Here is a 7,440-nt window from a genome sequence, read left to right as displayed (position 1 = left end):
CAGGCTAGCCTGAAACTCCTATGTAGCCAAGCATGACTATAAACTTGCCATCCTCTTGCCTCCCTTGTGCTGGCATCACAGGTGTGTGCCACTGTGCGTGGGTTTCTGCTGTGCTGAGGTTACAACCCAGGACTCCATGTATGCTCAGCAAGTGCACTAAAACTGGCCTCCATCCACAGCCAGGACGGCCATCTTACAATGAACTCTACGCTCAAATCAAGATGTCCCACAGTCCCTGAGCGCCAAGTGAACTGCCCATGCCAGAAAAGCCGTATAAAATTTGTGCTAAATCTTGTCAACATTCTACTTTGAGGTTGTGACCTTAAACAATATGAACTCTGGTTATTAACAGTGCATGTTTGCAGAAAACAACAACATTTTATTGGAACTCCGTAACCTGAAAATATTTCCAAGAAATACAAATTTTTTTAAAGTACAAAACAACCTATGTTGGGTTCATAGGAACCAATTTTAGCAAAAACTCGAGACAATGACAACTTATTTACACGCATTTGACTAGAGGTGGAAATGTCATGAAAAAGTGACCACACTCCTCACCGTGTCTCTCGGGTAGAGAAGCAGCAACAGGAGGACTGCAGTTTGTAGCTGTGTGCATTTTATCTTTTTATCATTTGAGATTGTAAAAAACTCATTAATATATGTTCAAAGGATTCTTTTTTAAAATTTGTTTGGTATTCGTGTGTGTGTGTGTGTGTGTGTATACATGTGAGTGTAAGCCACATGCATTCCCATGGAAACTAGAAGAGGGCAATGGATCTGCTGGAGCTGGAATTATAGGTCATTATACCCTCTATATGGGTACTGGGAAATTCCTCCAGGTCCAGTGGAGGAGCCGCAGGCACTCTGAACTGCTGACACAGCTCTCCAGCCCTATACTGGAGACATAAAAATTAGATGAAGGGGCAGCAGGAGCCGCAGCCTGAGCCTTGAACTGAATAAGGGCAGAAGCAACTGAGCGACAGATTTATAACCCTGCTTCCTGACTGTGCGCGCAATGGCACCACCATTGTGCCTCACGTTGCTGCTGCCATGGTCCCACCATGAAGGACTGTAACCTCAAAGGGTGAGCCAAAATACACCCTTCCTTTCCTGGAAGAGTGAACAGAAAATCAGGTTTCTTTTTAAGAAAAACAAAGCAAAGCAACAAGTCTCCAATTATGTATTGTTACAAATGGAAGTAATTTCATGAACATGATTTTATTTTCTCAGCCTAATTACAGCCTTCTTTCTTTCTTCCTTTCCTTCCTTTTCTTAATAAGACAGATTGTCCTAGAAGGATGCATCAAGCATTTGGAAGGATAGGAGACAACACACAAACAAATGCTACACTAAGAACACTTTTCCCTCCACCAAGTACCACATTGTGTGACCATGAGTCTAGGGATGGACATTAGATTCTGTCACCCGTGCCAGGTCATGAAATCACCAATTCCCACTTATGGAAAATCCACTCCATTTTCCTGCCTTTTTCAATAGGAGTCACTTGAATTTTGTAGAACTACTTTAAGCAAATGTAATGCTAAAAGTTTGTGTTTCCAGAGCAGGAGACAAAGACATGGTGAAGCGCTCCCTCCCAGTGCCCTTCAGAATGCAGTGGCAGCAGCTCTGCTCCTGGCTCCCTGGGTCTTGCTGCTCCATTGCCTGGATATTGACCTATCCTGCTGCACTCTGACTTCCTTGAAGAAAAACTCATGAATCCTTTTCTTTCTTTTAAAAACTTTTCAAAAATATTTTATTTCTTTTTATTTGTATGGATATTTTTCCTACCTATTCATATGTGCACCACAAAAAAAACCTCCAGGTTTTTTTTTTACTTAAAGAATATTTCTTGCAGCAATATTTGTAATACAAAAAATGTACACATACATTTGTTTCAGCTTACTACATATCTGCCTGTAATAAGTAAATACATACAGAAATAAAATGTGCTCACCAAGAAAAAAAAAGGAAGTTCCAATGTGCAATTGTTTACGAATAGGTAGAGAAACAACTCTTGGTGGGAGCTGTACTGTTGCTACTGAGAGTCCCTGTGACAGCCTGACTGGAAAGAGGCAGCTAGAAGGGTGTGGATGTCAGACTTCAGAGTCTTTACCTGAACTTCCGGGATGGTGAGGCTGCTGCATGTGTATTGGGAATTTTTAACCTGAGGAGGATGGTTGATGTCATTGTTGGAAGAACAGTGAAAACTGCACAGAATTCCCTGTGGCCTGGAGCAGACAGGCCTTGAACCCCCTCATCCTCAGCACTGCCTTCCCTCTACCACAGCTCAGCCAACAGCAGGTCAGGAGAGTTTGGCCAGTATCTCATGGTCAACTTTGACATGAGGAAATTGGGGAGCACTGGGAAGGCAGGAGGATGCAGATCCCTGTTAGTTTGAAGATAGCCTGGTCTATATAGGGAATAATTTAGCATAACCTAGCTAGAGAATTTGACATAAGAAGACTCTCTCTGAAAATAAAGGTGGGCGGGGAGAGGGAAGGAGAAAGAGTAAGAAATGTTCTAGCTTTCCTGCATTGTGGTGCATACCTCTGACCACAACAATGGAGCCTGGAGGCAGTTGGCTCTATGTTGATCTGAGGCCAGCCCGGTCTACATAATAAACTTTAGACTAACCACGGTGACAGGGAGGCCCTCAAACAAACAAACAAACAAATAAATAAAACAAGCAAAACGTCAAAAACAAGCAAACAAATAAAATGAGAAAAGAATGAGCAGGTTCAAATAACAAAATGTAAAAATTACAATTATCACTTTGTAGTCTCTTATAAGAATAAGGTAAAAAGCCATAGTGAAATAGTTCAAAGGAGACATAACAGCAATGATCATATTTAAAAAAGGCTTCTGCCTATGGAGTGCTGGGGGGATTAAAGACGTGCACCATCGCAAATGGCTGATTGCTTCTTCGTTTGTTTGTTTGGGGATTTTTCTATTTTGTCTTTCGAGATAGTGTTTCTCCCTGTAACAGCCCTGGCTGTCCTGGAACTTGCTTTGTAGACTAGGCTGGCCTCAAACTCATAGAGATGGGGTGCTGGGATTAAAGGCGTGCACCACTACCATGCGGCCTGATTGTCTTTTTATACAAGGTTTTGTTATTCATTCTATGCTGGCCTGCAGTTTGCTCTGTAGTCCTGGCTGCCTTTAAATTGTATTCTTCCTTCCTCTGCCTCCAAAGGTCAGGGATTTCAGGCTTGTACCACGACATCTGGTTCCATTCATTTTAAATCTAGCTCATTCAAAATACCACTCCACCCCGTTCCCCACCTTTGCCACTAAAGCACCCATCCTCCCTACATGTGAACTGTGATACAGCTTTGTGATTCTAGACCTGCCCTGCTCAGGACAAACGCAGTGGGGACAATAAAAGTGATTTTAAATTTTGTAGCATCCAACGTATTTTGGTTTTGTTCCTGTTTTGCTTGAGATGGTTTCACTGTATAGCCCGGACTGGTCTCAAAATCAGTTTGTAGACCAGGCTGGCCTTGAACTCACAGAGATTCACCTGCCTCTGACTCACAAAAGCTCCAACTGCTTTTTACACTCTGGTGTCTGTTTCCTTCCTTTGAATCAGCTCTGATGTAACCGAACGCGTCCAGTTCAGCTCAGTCAGTGCAGCCCAGCTGTGTTATGAGCTCATCCATACAGCTCTTGAGTAAAGGGCCAAGTACCATGAGACTGTTCCCTACTCGTCTGCTCCAGTGATGGGTTTCTGCAGCAGTTTAGTTTTGTTTTGTTTTGGTGATGGTGGTGGTGGTGGTGGTGATGGGAGGATTTAGTTGAGTCTCATTATTGTGGTCACATGCAGGGCTGGAATTTCTTTTTTCCTTTTCCCTCCCTCCCTCCCTCCCTCCCTCCCTCCTTCCCTCCCTCCCTCCTTCCCTCTCTCCCTCCTTCCCTCCCTCCCTCCTTCCCTCTCTCCCTCCCTCCTTCCCTCCCTCCCTCCCTCCCTCCCTTCCTCCCTTCCTCCCTCCCTCCTTCCCTTCCTTCCTTTCTTCTTTCTTTATTTTTAGATAGCATCTTACTATGTCAATCTCTCTAGCCAGGTCATGTTAACTTATTCCAAATATAGACCAGACTGGCTTCAAACTCACAAGAATCTGCCTCCCCTTGCCTTCTCAGTGCTCTCCAGTTTTCTCACACCAAAGTGACCACTAGATCTTAGCCACACTCTCCTGACCTGCTGTTGGCTGAGCTGTGGTGGAAGGAAGGCTCAGCGCTGAGGGTGAGGGGTTAAAGGCCTGTCTGCTCCAGGCCTCAGGGAAGTTCTCTGTTTTCGCTGTTCTTCCAACTATGACATCAACCATCCTTTTCGGGTAAAAAGTTTCCAATACACATGCAGAAGATTCACCATCCTGGAAGTTCAGGTAAAGACATTTAACACCCTTCTAGCTGCTTCTTTTCAGTCAAGCTGTCACAAGGACACTTCACAGGGCAGCCTGCTGGAAGCTAATTGTTTTACAGTAGCCTAAAAAGATACAGATCTTCTTGGGTTATTTATTTCCTCGTTGTTCAACTTTTTATCCTAAAATAATTTAGAACTGCAGCAAAAATAGATAGTGTACCTATAATCATCCAATTTTCTCTAATGTCATCAGCGTACACACCATGGAACCTTGATAAAAACAAAGAAACTGCCATGATACTATTAAGTGAGCCCTATTCCTTAATGGGTGTCCTGGAATTGATTCAAGTGTGAATGCTTTAACTGGGTGTGATTACCCATGACTACAATCTTAGCTCACGAGTGAAATTCCAGCACTAGGCAGGCAGAAAGTATGTTGCCTGTGTGAGGTCAAACTGGTCTACATAGCAATAATCTGTCTCAGAAAACCAAGGGCTGTAATGCTGCTTAGGGGTAGAGTGATTGTCTAGCATATCTGCAGGCTCTTCATTTTGATCTCCAGCACATACAAATAAAATCAGATTGAAAAATATATTATATTATACAGTCCAGGGTCTTTACAGATGGCTCGGCAGTTAAGATTTCTTAATGCATTTCCAGAAGACCTGGGTTTGGTATCCAGCACCCCTTTTAGGCACCAAACAACTGCTTGCAACTCTACCTTTGAGGGATCCTATGTCTTTTCCTGGGCTCTGTGGGTGTGGATCTTAGGGTTGTGTAGCAGGTGAACACACACACACACACACACACACACACAGAGAGAGAGAGACAGAGAGAGAGAGACAGAGAGAGAGAGAGAGAGAGGAGACTCAACTACATATACATCAACAAAAATACATAACTAGATAAATAAGATAAAAAGATTGCTAATCTATATTGAACTTTTAAAAATAAAATAAAATGCAGCAGAAAGATGAGCAATGTGATACATGCTTGAAATCTAGTAATCTATACACAGAGGCAGAAAAGTCAGGAGCCTAAGGTCAGCCTTAGCTACACTGAGAATTCTAGGCTGGCCCAGGCTACATGAGACTTTGTTCAAAACAAAAACAATATACTGGCTGGTTTTGTGTGTAAATTTCTTTTTTTTTTCTTTTTGACTTGGATAACACACTTTATTTAAGTGGGTTTGTACTGTTAGGTCTAAGAAAGGCATGTGTGTTGTTAAGCCAATCTTCTATAGACAGATATTTCTTTTTCACCTTTTTAGTATTTTCAAACACGGCTGCAAGAATTATAACAATAACAATAACAACAACAACAACAACAAAACAAAAACACCTATGTGGACATTTTATGCTGTGAAGGTCTGGAGTTTAAGTGTGAAGCTGACGCGTCAAAGCGTGTGATCGTACTTGGAGTAACAAGACCAAAGCACAGTAACAGATTTCAGATGACGTCAGTCAGTGACAGCAGTGCTGCTTAGTTTTAGTCAACAGCACAAACTAGAGTCTCCTGGGAAGAGGGAACCTGGACTGAGGATTGGCCTGTGGCGTGTCTGCGAGCTTTACCAAGATTAATGATTGATGGGGGAGGGTCCAGGCCACGGTGGGCAGTGCCACCTGGGCAGTGGTCTCCTGTGTGTAGACAAGCAGGCTGAGCAGACAGTAAGCAGCTTCCCTCTGCGTCTTAACATCTGCCCTGACTGAGCTCTTGTCCTGGTTTCCCTCAATGATAGAGAGTGACCAGGAAACCAAATAAACACATTCCACCCAAATTTCTATTGGCCATGGCGTTTATCACAGCAATAGAAGGCAATCTAGGATAATAGCTAAACATACATTCACTATTTCAAGGCAATTAATAAAAACAAACAAAGAAGGATTCATTCTTTTTTCCTTTTTCAAGACAGGGTCTCATGTAGCTGAGGCTGGCCTCAAATACTCAACGTAGGCAGTGTTGACCTTTGAACTTGTGACCTCTCTCTTCTGCATGCTGCCCTTGCCTGTGTACATTACTATGCTGGGTGTTGAGCCCAGGCCTCAGTCTAGGCTAGCCAAACACTCTACTCTAGTTAAATCCAAGGCCCCAAGAATACTATACTTTTTAAATTTGTTTGTTCGTTTGTTTGTTTTTTTTTTTTTTGTTTTTTTTGAGACAGGGTTTCTCTGTGGTTTTGGAGCCTGTCCTGGAACTAGCTCTTGTAGACCAGGCTGGTCTCGAACTCACAGAGATCCGCCTGCCCCTGCCTCCCAAGTGCTGGGATTAAAGGCGTGCGCCACCACAGGAATCCAGTTCAACAGGATTGAGTGGACACACCCACAATCAAGCAATCCAATCAGGAGGCTGGTGCCTGACAGGCAGAGATTAAAACAGAACCAGATTATGCAAACCACAGGAGCTCAAGCAATTCCCAGGAGGCTTCTGGGAAGCCCAGGGGTTTTTATGCTCATTCGCCTCTCACCTCCCTCTCCCTTCTGGGAATCAGTGTCCTAACTGGGGCCTCTGCTCCACTCTTGCTCTCCTAATAGTCCAGAGTCCTCACCTGGTAGCCCAAGATCCAGCTCTAAGATTCTCAGTAGGACCCACCTGCTCTGTTGTAGAGGAGGAGCCTTTCAGCCATTGCCTGGGGGACTGCCTCTCTCCCACCTTAGCCCACCTCTCCTTCCTGATTCTCTGTTTCAGCCACACTGGCTTCCTGTCTGCTGCTAGGAGAACCTGAGTTCTCCTGGTCCTGGCTCCTATGCCATGGCTGTTCCCTTTCTTAGGATGCTTCTCTCTGATGTTTGCAGGGCTGCCTTGTAGCTTTCAGATTCCCAATTACTTGTGTTGTCCAGAAAACATCCTTCTCATCTCTAGTCAGTTTTTCTTGGGTAGTTTATTCCAGTCCAGCTCTTATCAGAGAGTAAATGCTAATCACACCTGCTATACCTCAGGAGCCTACTTAGTGTTTGAGTTGGTGCAAAATGAGTTCTGGGCTGTGATTGGAAGCGTGACCCCGTGCCTGCTGGATTGCAATCCCATGAAGAGGGGCTAGAGAGAAACCTCAGTGGTTAGTTGTGCAGGTTGCTCTTTCAGAG

Source organism: Microtus pennsylvanicus, chromosome 11 (assembly GCF_037038515.1).
Source record: "Microtus pennsylvanicus isolate mMicPen1 chromosome 11, mMicPen1.hap1, whole genome shotgun sequence".
Classification (NCBI taxonomy): Eukaryota; Metazoa; Chordata; class Mammalia; order Rodentia; family Cricetidae; genus Microtus; species Microtus pennsylvanicus.
The sequence above is the reverse complement of the archived record's forward strand: the minus strand, read 5'-3'. Positions refer to the sequence as shown.